Genomic DNA, 11,681 nt, shown 5'->3' on the forward strand with positions numbered 1-11,681 from the left:
TGGGCTATACAGTTTCCTGTGTGTTCTGGTAAGGTTCCCTGGTTGGGCAGGCTGAAACTGTATTCAGCAACAAGTGGGACTACAAATTAGTTTCCCTTCCTAGTGCAGCAAGAGAAGCAGCTCCAAAACCACTAAGGCTCTTTGTGGCCTTTAGTCAAGCTGACCCATGCCACAAGTTCCCTGGCCAAACAGGGCCATTGGCTTTGCTCTGAGTATGATCAGCTCTGCCTGCTGACTTTTCAGATGGAATGTTGCTGGATTATACAGCAGCTTCCAGGTATTCTTGTCAGCCCTTCTTATCAGCTGGGGCCAGGACCATATTCTGCCGCAAGTGGAGCTATGACTCAACTCTCTTGCCTTGTCAGTACTGGAATAACCTACTTCAGGCAACTCCCAAGTTTTCTTGAGCAGGCTTTCTGGCTGGGAGGGGCTGGGAACCATCTCCACTGAGGTGGACTATGAATTAACTCTTTTACCTGGGCATAGCAGGGAAACCCTCCATGCCTGTTCCTAGTTTTGCTCTGAAGGAGATCAGCTCTACCTGCTCACCTCTTGGCTCTAACACCACTGTGTTACTCAGCTTTCATGTGTCCTTGCCAGCCTTTCCTGTCAGATGGGGCTAGGAGCCACACTCCATAGCAGGTAGGGCTATGACTCAGCTCTTCTGCCTGGGCATGGGCAGACCTGGCCTCAGGACTGGTAAAATGCCTCCTTTGAGGACCCAAATCAGGCAGACATGCACCCCACTCAGTTCCCTGGTCAGACTGCACCACTGACTTGGTTTTGTAGATGAAGGAAGCTGCTGGTTGGGACTACTACTTGGGCTCTGCAAGTATGAACTTTGTCTGCTAAAATCTGAGTGTTGGTTGTAGGAAGTCCCTTCCTCATTCACAGACACAGTCAGATTCCCAATGATTGACCCTACAGATCCCCCTTAGATCCCAGGGGGCAAGACCAGAGTAGAGGCACCACAAAGCAACCCACATTGCTGATTTTTTCCTCTGGTTTCTCTTTTCCTCTGGAGGAGACATAGACTCAGAGGAGACCTCTCTGTGTGGAGCTACACTGGCTATGGGGTGGGGGGCAATGCAGTCAGCTTGTAGCCATTTCTCTTACCTTCCAATGTGGTTTGTCTTGGTCTCTGTGGTGCAGGGGGTGCCTCAGACTCACCCCCATGTGTTAGGATTCTCTCAGTGGTGTCTTGTCCATGAATAGCTATTAGTTCTTCTTGTGAGGAGGTGCAAAGTCACAAATGACCTGTGTCACCATCTTGGTGACATCATACTCCCATGTAACAGACTTGATGAAATTTTAGTGAATCTTCTTATTGGCCTGAAGAATTCAGTAAGAAATCAGTAACTTGGGAAAAGCTCAGTGTATAAAAGTAGATATGTCATCTAAAATGTCATAAAATGTCTGGGAATTCTATGATAAATTCAAGTAATATAAAATATTAGGTATTTCTGACAATGAGCATCCTGCTATTTGAAGATACCTACATGCAGTCTTGTAAAATAACACCAACCCCCACGACCAAGTGGGATTTATTCCTGGGCTGCAAGGTTGCTTCAATGTTTGCAAATCAGTCAGTGTGATACAATACATTAATAAAAGAAAAAACAAGAAACATATGATCCTCTCAATAGATGCAGAAAAAGAATTTGACAAAGTATAGCATCTTTTTTAATTAAAACTCTTCACAGTGTAGGGATAGAGGGTACGTATCTCAATATCATAAAGCCATCTATGAAAAACCCACAGTGAATATCATTCTCAATAGGGAAAAACTGAGAGCTTTTGCCCTAAGGGCAGGAACATGGCAGGGATGTCCACTGTCACCACTGCTATTCAACATAGTACTAGAAGTCCTACCCTCAGCAATAAGACAACAAAAAGAAATAAAATGCATCCAAATCGGCAAAGAAGAAGTCAAACTCTCACTCTTTGCAGATGATGTGATACTTTATGTGGACTGCACCCCAAAACTGCTAGAACTCATACAGGAATTCAGTAAAGTAGCCGGATATAAAATTAATGCACAGAAATCAGTTGCATTTCTATACACCAGTGAGACAGAAGAAAGAGAAATTAAGGAGTCAATCCCATTTATAATTGCACCCAAAATCATAAGATACCTAGGAATAAATTTAACCAAAGAGGTAAAGAATCTGTACTCAGAAAACTATAGAATACTCATGAAAGAAATTGAGGAAGACACAAAGAAATGGAAAAATGTTCCATGCTCATGGATTGGAAGAACAAATATTGTGAAAATGTCTATGCTACCTAGAGCAACCTACACATTTAATGCAATCCCCATCAAAATACCACCAATTTTTTTCAAAGAAATGGAACAAATAATCCTAAAATTTGTATGAAACCAGAAAAGACCCCGAATAGCCAGAAGAATATTGAAAAAGAAAAGCAAAGCTGGTGACATCCCAATTCCGGACTTCCAGCTCTATTACAAAGCTGTCATCATCAAGAGAGTATGGTACTGGCACAAAAACAGACACATAGATCAATGAAACAGAACAGAGAGCCCAGAAATGGACCCTCAACTCTATGGTCAACTTATCTTGGACAAAGCAGGAAAGAATGTCCAATGGAAAAAAGACAGTCTCTTCAACAAATGGTGTTGGGAAAATTGGACAGCCACATGCAGAAGAATGAAACTGGACCATTTCCTTATACCACACACAAGAATAGACACAAAATGGATGAATGACCTAAATGTGACACAGGAATCCACCAAAATCCTTGAGGATAACACAGGCAGCAACCTCTTCGACCTTAGCCGCAGCAGCTTCTTCCTAGAAACATCGCCAAAGGCAAGGGAACCAAGGGCCAAAAATGAACTATTGGGACTTCATCAAGATAAAAAGCTTTTGCACAGCAAAGGAAAGAGTCAACCAAACCAAAAGAGAACTGACAGAATGGGAGAAGATATTTGCAAATAGCATATCAGATAAAGGGCTAGTATCCAAAATCTAGAAACACTTATCAAACTCAACACCCAAAGAACAAAGAATCCAATCAAGAAATGGGCAGAAGACATGAACAGACATTTTTCCAAAGAAGACATCCAAATGGCCAACAGACACATGAAAAAGTGCTCAACATCACTTGGCATCAGGGAAATCCAAATCAAAACCTCAATGAGATACCACCTCACACCAGTCAGAATGGTTAAAATTAACAAGTCAGGAAATGACAAATGTTGGCGAGGATGCGGAGAAAGGGGAATCCTCCTACACTGTTGGTGGGAATGGAAGCTGGTGTAGCCACTCTGGAAAACAGTATGGACGTTCCTCAAAAAATTGAAAATAGAGCTATCCTATGACCCAGCAATTGCTCTACTGGGCATTTACCCCAAAGATACAAATGTAGTTATCTGAAGGGGCACGTGCACCCCGATGTTTATAGCAGCAATGTCCACAATAGCCAAACTATGGAAAGAGCCTAGATGTCCATCAACAGATGAATGGATAAAGAAGATGTGGTGTATATACACACACACACACAGACATACACACACAATGGAATATTATGCAGTCATCAAAAAAATGAAATCTTGACATTTGCAACGATGTGGATGGAACTAGAGGGTATTATGCTAAGCAAAATAAGTCAATCAAAGAAAGAAAATTATCATATGATCTCACTGATACGTGGAATTTGAGAAATAAGGCAGAGGACTGTAGGGGAAGGGACGGAAAAATAAAACAAGACGAAACCAGAGAGGGAGACAAACCATAAGAGACTCTTAATCTCAGGAAACAAACTGAGGGTTGCTAGAGTGGAGGGGGGTGGGAAAGATGGGGTGGCTGGGTAGGTACTATGGTGAGCGCTGTGAATTGTGTAAGACCGATGAATCACAGATCTGTACCCCCGAAACAAATAATACATTATGTGTTAGTAAAATAATAATAATAATAAAATAAATAAAAAAGACCCCACCAACCCACTTGAAGCAGAACTGCATCTCTATAATAATTCAGTGCTTCCCACATGCCAAGGCACAGCTGACCTAGACAGCTTTATTCAGACACTCCCAGGCTGCCTCTGAGACCTGTCAAATCAGGTTCTCTGCAAGTGTCAGCATCTTTAAAGCTCCCTGAGTGGATTTTATAATGAGACATGTGGAGCAGAGCTACTCAGGTGACATCTGTCTGGAGAACGAATGTTTGTCATGTATGCCATTGAGCTGTGTGACATTAATAGTAAAACTGAGGTGCTGGACAAGAGTTTATATTCTTACCTATCATTATGTAAATCTTTTTCAGAAGCTTTCACTTTTTCTTGCCTGATTATTAAGTTCTGTTTTATAATAATACAGTAGGATCATTTGAATAACTAATAATAGTGTCTAAAATATCAAAATATTGATTGTTTAGCCTTCCCAGGGCAGAGGCATCTCTTGATTGCAGGGATTAAAAAAAAATCATTTGAGAATTATTCCTTTGGCCTGATGGCATGCTTCAAAGGTCTATTTCCCCCCCCCCGCCCCGGTATTAATATATTGAAATAGAAATAACCTTAAAAATAATATTCTCTTTGTATTGAATAATAGTTTGTGCTCAGTAAGTGAAAAAGTAAACTGGTTCTATTAATTTTATTTGTTATTCTCAATAAGAGGAGCCACACTGATAAAATAAACCTACAAAAGCTTAGGTTTTCCTCTCTAGTTGTTTAGGTGCTTGTGCAAAGTGGACTTGCCTGCCACCTTCAGGATGATTTATGCAGAAAAACCCACAATGTTAAAAAATTGTAGCTTATTTTTTAAAATGAGAATGTACTCATTAGAAAACTTCAGAAAAAATATTGTGGTTTTTTTTTTTCACTTGCTGGGTTCCCATCCTTCTGATAGATTTTTTTAATTATTATTATTCTTTAACCTTTTAAAAAATTTTTATTATATTATGTTAATCACCATACATCATTAGTTTTTGATATAGTGTTCCATGATTCATTGTTTGCGTATAACACCAGTGCTCCATGCAGTACGTGCCCTCTTTAATACCCATCACCAGGCTAACCCATCCCCCCACCCCCTCCCCTCCAGAATCCTCAGTTTGTTTCTCAGAGTCCACAGTCTCTCATGGTTCATCTCCCTCGATTTCCCCCTCTTCATTTTTCCCTTCCTACTATCTGCTTCTTCTTCTTTTTTTTTTTTAACATATAATGTATTATTTGTTTCAAAGGTACAGGTCTGTGATTCATCAGTCTTACACAATTCACAGCACTCACCATAGCATAATATTTCATAGGCAGTGAAAATGTAAGAGCTTCTACTGTTTCTTTATTGTTCCTTTACTATTCTTATTTTTAAAAAGATTTACTTATTTATTTGAGAGAGAGGGAAAGAGAGAGCGTGAGTGGGGAGAGGCGCAGAAGGAGAGGAAGTCTCCTCAAGCAGACTCCCTGCTCTGACGCGGGGCTGGATCCAGCCCTCTGAGATCATGACCTGAGCGAAAATCAAGAGTCAGCCGCTTTACCTACTGAACCACCCAGGTGCCCCTACTATTCTTATTTTAAATATTTTTTTCTTATTATTACAATGGGCATCAACTTCATGTATGTTTTATATTTTTTAAAAAATTGTTTCCTTACAGTATGTCTAGAAGTAGAATTACTCTTTTACTTTTTCATATCTAAGCTCTACACTCCTACCTCCTCCTCTTCTCCTTCCTGCCACATGACGGGGGTGTCTCCTCCATCAAACACCACCTGCATTGCGTGCACTCTTGAATCCTTTCTTTCTCACCTTCTCAAGTTGTTACTTTTGGCTATCTCCAGCCTCTTCTAAATTACCTACATCCACCTTCTACTACACAACGCTTATTGGTGTTTAAAGGTTCTAGTATCGTCAACACTTAAAAAAATGTTTTCCTTAAATTTTTCTTTGTGGATGAATGCCATCTAATAGATGTAGAAGGAATGACAGAATTAGAAAAATCACCATTTTGCGGTTAGACTATCAACCACTTTGCAATAATTGATTCAGGCAAGGCTTTATCAATAAATACCAAAACCACTGGGTAAAAGATTTATTGGGAACAAGGATATTTGCATAGTACCAAAACAGCACTCCAAAGATTACTTGTTAATTGTGAGGGATGTGTCTTTCTAAAGGAGAGATCTGGTTGGATTATCAAGTAACCAAATTAGCATGACTAATGACATGACAGCCTAATATTAAGTGCTGTCCGATACCATGGATTGTAATGTATACATGGACATGTACAGACACATACACATATACATATTCCAGGCACTAAAATGTATACCACATAACTGAAGGATTTGACTAACTCCTGGTTAACAGAGAAAAACTAGGGATAAGGGAATAGGAAAAAGATTATCATGAAGAAATAATCACACAAATCTAGGATGCAGTGCATTTTTATAAGTCTTGCTGAATTCTCTAAAAAAGTCAATGTAACACACATCCAAAAGGGATGGGGGAATGTTCCAGGTTAAAAGAAACTGAAGAAAAATAATAATCAAAGGCAATACATGCACCTCAACCAGATCATGATTTGGAGTACCAGCTCTAAAGAAGCATTCACAAACAACTGGGGAAATTAAATATGGACTGGATTTTAGAAATTATCAGGGATTTTTTTTGTAATTTCTTTTGTTGTGGTAATAATATTGTGGTTTTAGAGGAGAATTTGTCTATCCTTAGGCTATGAAGACAAACATTTCAGGGTGAAGTGTCATGATATCTGTCATTTACTTTCAAATTATTTGGCACAATATCTATGTATATGTACATGTATCTATACAAACAAAGCAAATACATTAAAATATTTACTGTTAGAGGGAAAACAGGTATTTGTACTCTTCTTTCAACTTTTCTGTAAATTTAAACATTTTCATAAGCCTTTCTGTATGTCTACTTTTCATACTTTGCATGTTTAAACACTTTTTTTTTTTTTGGAAAGAGAATACAAACTTATGAAGAAATAGTCTCTGACCATGTTTCGTCTGAATCTATTGAGCCTTTATATGCATCCCTCTACAGCCAGTCTTGAAAGAGTTGCACCCTGTTTTGTCTGCACTTCCTCCCCTCACCCGATCTGCAGGCCCCTCTAAACTTATCTACCTATTCTGCCAATCCACTCAAATGAGCTCTTTATGTCCTCCTGGATGAAAACTGTCCTCCTCTTACCCAATTTCTCAGCAGTCCGTCTTGAAACAGTATCTTTCACCCTAACAATTTCCTCCTAGCTTACTCACTCTTCCTTGTTAGTGTAGATTACTGGGTCTTTCTGTCTTATTTGACATCAGAGTATTGCCGTTCCTCTGTTCTAGCTTCTCCCTCTTTATACCCCTCTGCCAGTGATCTGAACGAATCTGTCAAGTACCTCAGATTCACTGATTCTGCTCAAATTTCCTGTCCAGCAAACATTTCCTCTGATCTTTAGACTTGTATGTCTGACATCTACCTAACATCTTACTCAGATGTCTCAAAACAATCTTCTGTGTAACAAGCCCCCTAACAGAACATTTGTCCCCACTCCAACCCCATCCTAAACCCGTGTGCTTCTGCTCTCCCGGCATCTATATGTAGCTCCATCTGGACTTTTGGTTTCAGTTTCTTGCCCTTTTTCTGCCCCTATATCCAGTTTATCAGCAGGGGGTTTTGATTCTATCTTTAAACTAGATCTTGAATCAGTGCTCAGCACTCTTCTCTCTCTCTCTCTCTCTCTGTCCCTCTCTCTCCCCCTACCCTCTCCCTCTTAATGGAAATCACTGGGGATGCCTGGGTGGCTCAGTCGGTTAAGCGTCTGCCTTCAGCTCGGGTCATGATCCCTGCTTCGCAGGGAGCCTGCTTCTCCCTCTGCCTCTGCCTCTCTCTCTCTCTCTCTATTTCTCATGAATAAATAAATAAAATCTTTAAAAAAAAAAAAAAGGAAATCACTGGAGCACAACCTACTGCCATGTCTTGCCAGCACTATGGAAATAATCTTGTAACTGAGATCCTGACTTCCACTCTTGCTTCTCTCCCATCCACTCTCCATGTAGCAGCAAGAGTGAACTGTTAAAACAGAAATTGTTTCATTCGTTGCCCTGTATAGTCTCTTAAGTCACAGTATGAGTGAAATCCAAATTCCTTACTATGTTCCAGAAGGAACTGCAGGATTCCACTCTACTTCATGAGCTGGCCACTTTTCACCTTAGTCAGCACACTCCAGCAGCTGTGACCTTCACCATGACCATGCCCAGCACCTCCCCACTGCTGTGTCTGCCACCTGCTCTTTGCTCTGCCAGGGAAGCCTCCTCAGCTCTCATGTGGGAGAACACAAACCTTCTGAAGAGCAGAAGAGAAAAGCTCACTTGATCTTGATTTTCAGGACAAATATAGACTGTGAAATCAGGGCCTCATGGTCCTTCTGACTTTTTGGATTTGGCCAATTTTTTTCTCATCGTTGAAGTTGACTTAAATTTCATCTCCTTAGGAAGAAGATCTTGCCATAATAGTTGTTCTTATTCTCTATTTTGACTCCTTGCTTGTTTCTATTACAATTTCTAGGTATTTTGTTTCTTTTGTCTGTCATTCCCACCAGCATGTGAGCCCTCTGAGGGTCGGCATTGTGCTTTCCAGATTACCACTGAATCCTGACACCTAAAATAGAATCTGAGGCATAGTAGTGCTCAATTAATTAAGCAAAGAGGCCGTTAGACTGAGGTGCTTATAATGCCTTAACAGCCTAAGTGAGCAAACCAAAACCTCAGCCTGTTAATGCCTCAAAGTTAAGAAGTCGAAACAATCACAAACAGCCAAACAGGCTTTCCCAAATAGAGTAATTGCTTAAGCTGTACCCAATCAAATGATTTCCTTGCTTTACTTCTACCTCTTCTCCATGTGAGTTTTCCCCCTACCTCCTGTTGGTGGAGTGCTCTTGACCACTTCCAGGTTGGTACTGCCTGATTTAAGTAGATTTGTTTCTCACATAAGCTCTTAAACTTATTTATTTATTTATTTATTTATTTATTTATTTATAAGATTTTTTATTTCTTTATTTGACACACAGAGAGAGCACAAGCTGTGGGAGCAGCAGAGGGAGAGGGAGAAGCAGAATCCCCTCTGAGCAGGGAGCCCCATGTGGGACTCGATCCCAGGACCCCGGGATCATGGCCTGAGGCAAAGGCAGACGCTTAACACTTAACGACTGAGCCACCCAGGTGCCCCTCTTCAACTTTTTAATATGCCCCAGTTTATCTTTCAACAATAGGTACCCAATGACTGCTTTTGAATGGAGAAAGGACTGAATATCTTAAAATCCAGACATTAAGGGTTAAGGCAGCTTCCCTGCATGCTTTGTCATTCACACCAAGAATTTAAAGTTTTGGTAAATTTTCTTTGAAATTTTAAGAAGTCCTGAAAATGATTTAAATTCAGAGTAGATAAAAGTCTGTTTTTGAGAGTAACCACCAGAGGGAGCACGGAGACAATTTTTCTAAGAAAAAATACTCCATTATTAATAATCCCAGTTGGTTGGCTCTTTTATATAAGTACACCAGGTTTCCTTCAGAAGAGAAAATTTTCTCATGATTATGTAGCTATGCCTGATTTATTAAAGCCAAAATTGCAAAGTTAAATTAACCCCACCAAAATCAAAACATTGATAGTCATAGATTGACTTTTAACCCAGATATCTGTAATTAAGATAATTCTGACCTGTAACAATTCCAGTAATTATGTTAATCTTCTCTATTGTTTCAAATTTGATATATGTTTGGATACAATTGTTAGGAAACTTAAATGTTAGTTCTATACTTATGTCTATATGATTAAAACATCAGGATTTAAATTTATCAACAGCTTTATTTAGATGTTATTTTTATATTACCTCAAACATTTGGACTTATCCAAATACAATCAATTTCAACATAACCTCCTTTTAATTATGTTACGTGAATATTAATAAACCCGGGTGATTAACTACAAGATAAATTAGCCTATTAGTAACTGATAAATGGTAAACCAAGTGGGTAACGTTATTCTCCACAGAACTCCTTTTATGGATGGGAATTTTTCTTATAGGCCTGGAGGCTGGCAGTTCAGAGTTGATGCAATGGCTCTGTGATGTTGTGAATGTTCCAAGTCCTTTAAACTCTTCCCTCCCTATCACATGCCCTTTGTCTTGCCACGTCATCATCTCAAGATGGCTGCCCCAAATCCAGCCTGTTTTCTATATTCCCTTCAGGAAGAAAGAAAGGAAAACAAGGATGAGGTCATACTCTTATAGAAAAAAAAAAAATCACAATTTTCCTGGAGATCTCCAGTGGATTTGTACATATATCTCGGGACAATTTCCCATGGTATCCTTAGCTGCAAGGGAGTCTGGGAGGTGCATGCTTTAGCTATGCACATCTTTACCTGGAATAAAATCAATGCCATGAAAAAGGAAGAGGGAATTGACATGTGGGGGCAGCCAGCAGCTTCTGCCATGTTTTTGTATGACTGAGCACCATACTAGACATTAGGGTTAAGACTGGCTCTTTGCTTCTGGTATGCTTTCACAGAGTATACAAAATAATCAAGATTCAGTAAACTGCATAACGCAAACCAGTAATTAGTGTGTATTATGTCCTGACATAAGAGTTTTACATGCATATATCTTTTTTCCCCATATAATATCCCTATGCAGATAGTTTTACTAGACCTGTTTTAGAAAGGATAAAACCAAGGCTTAAAAGTTAGAATACGTTATTAGTCAAGGTTACATAGGAGGTAAGACCCAGCGATCATTTGCCTTTAGATTGGCACAATTACTATCCATGGACTCTCCCAAGTGAGTCTTCAGTCGCACCTGGAAATCCGTTTGTGTGATCACAGTCACCCCACTTCCATTGGCTTCAGGGGATTTTCTACACCTTTATTTTTATTTTATTCAACAAGTATCTACTAAGTCCTAACTATGTGCTGGCACTGTGCACTGTGCTGGGATGCAGTAGTAATAGGTTGATGTCATTCCTGCTATCTGGGATCACATTCAGGGTATAGCAGATAATCACATTTTTGAATTGATAATTACAATCTGAAAAGGGTTATAAACAAGGTCTAGCTCTATTCCCAACAAACAAACAAATCCTGACCCAACATCTCATCCCTTCTACCTGTAACTAATTGTCTTTCCTCTAATTTCCATTAAATTGTGACCATTAAGTGGGGGTTCTTTCAATGTCTCACTCTTCCACAGCACTCTTCCATTTCAGCTTTGGTGCGATTGTTGATGCCGTTTCCTGTCCCTGAGCTGACCCTGGTGCTGGTGCTGTGGTCCCGTGTCCATCATGAAACACTCTGGTCAGTTGTCCTCACTCCTGTCTCTTCTCTCTCCTCTGCTGGTTCTTTCTCTTCACAGTCGAGGCATGTTCAAGTTTTCACTCATTGTTAGCTGGAACATAGTGGGAGACACATGTGGGTGCCGATCCACTGATTCATTCCACAAATATTATGGAACATATACTGGGATGTAAGTTCCACTCTGGGTACTGGGAATACACTCATGGACCAGACAGGTATGGACCCAGTACACAGGGAACATATGTTCTAGATGAGAGAAACATATAGAAAACAAGTAAAGAAGAAATCAATAACAAGATAATGTTAAATCTTGGTAACTATTACAAAGAAAATATAACCAGATGATGGGATTTTTGTGAAC

Source organism: Neomonachus schauinslandi, chromosome 4 (assembly GCF_002201575.2).
Source record: "Neomonachus schauinslandi chromosome 4, ASM220157v2, whole genome shotgun sequence".
NCBI classification, from domain to species: domain Eukaryota; kingdom Metazoa; phylum Chordata; class Mammalia; order Carnivora; family Phocidae; genus Neomonachus; species Neomonachus schauinslandi.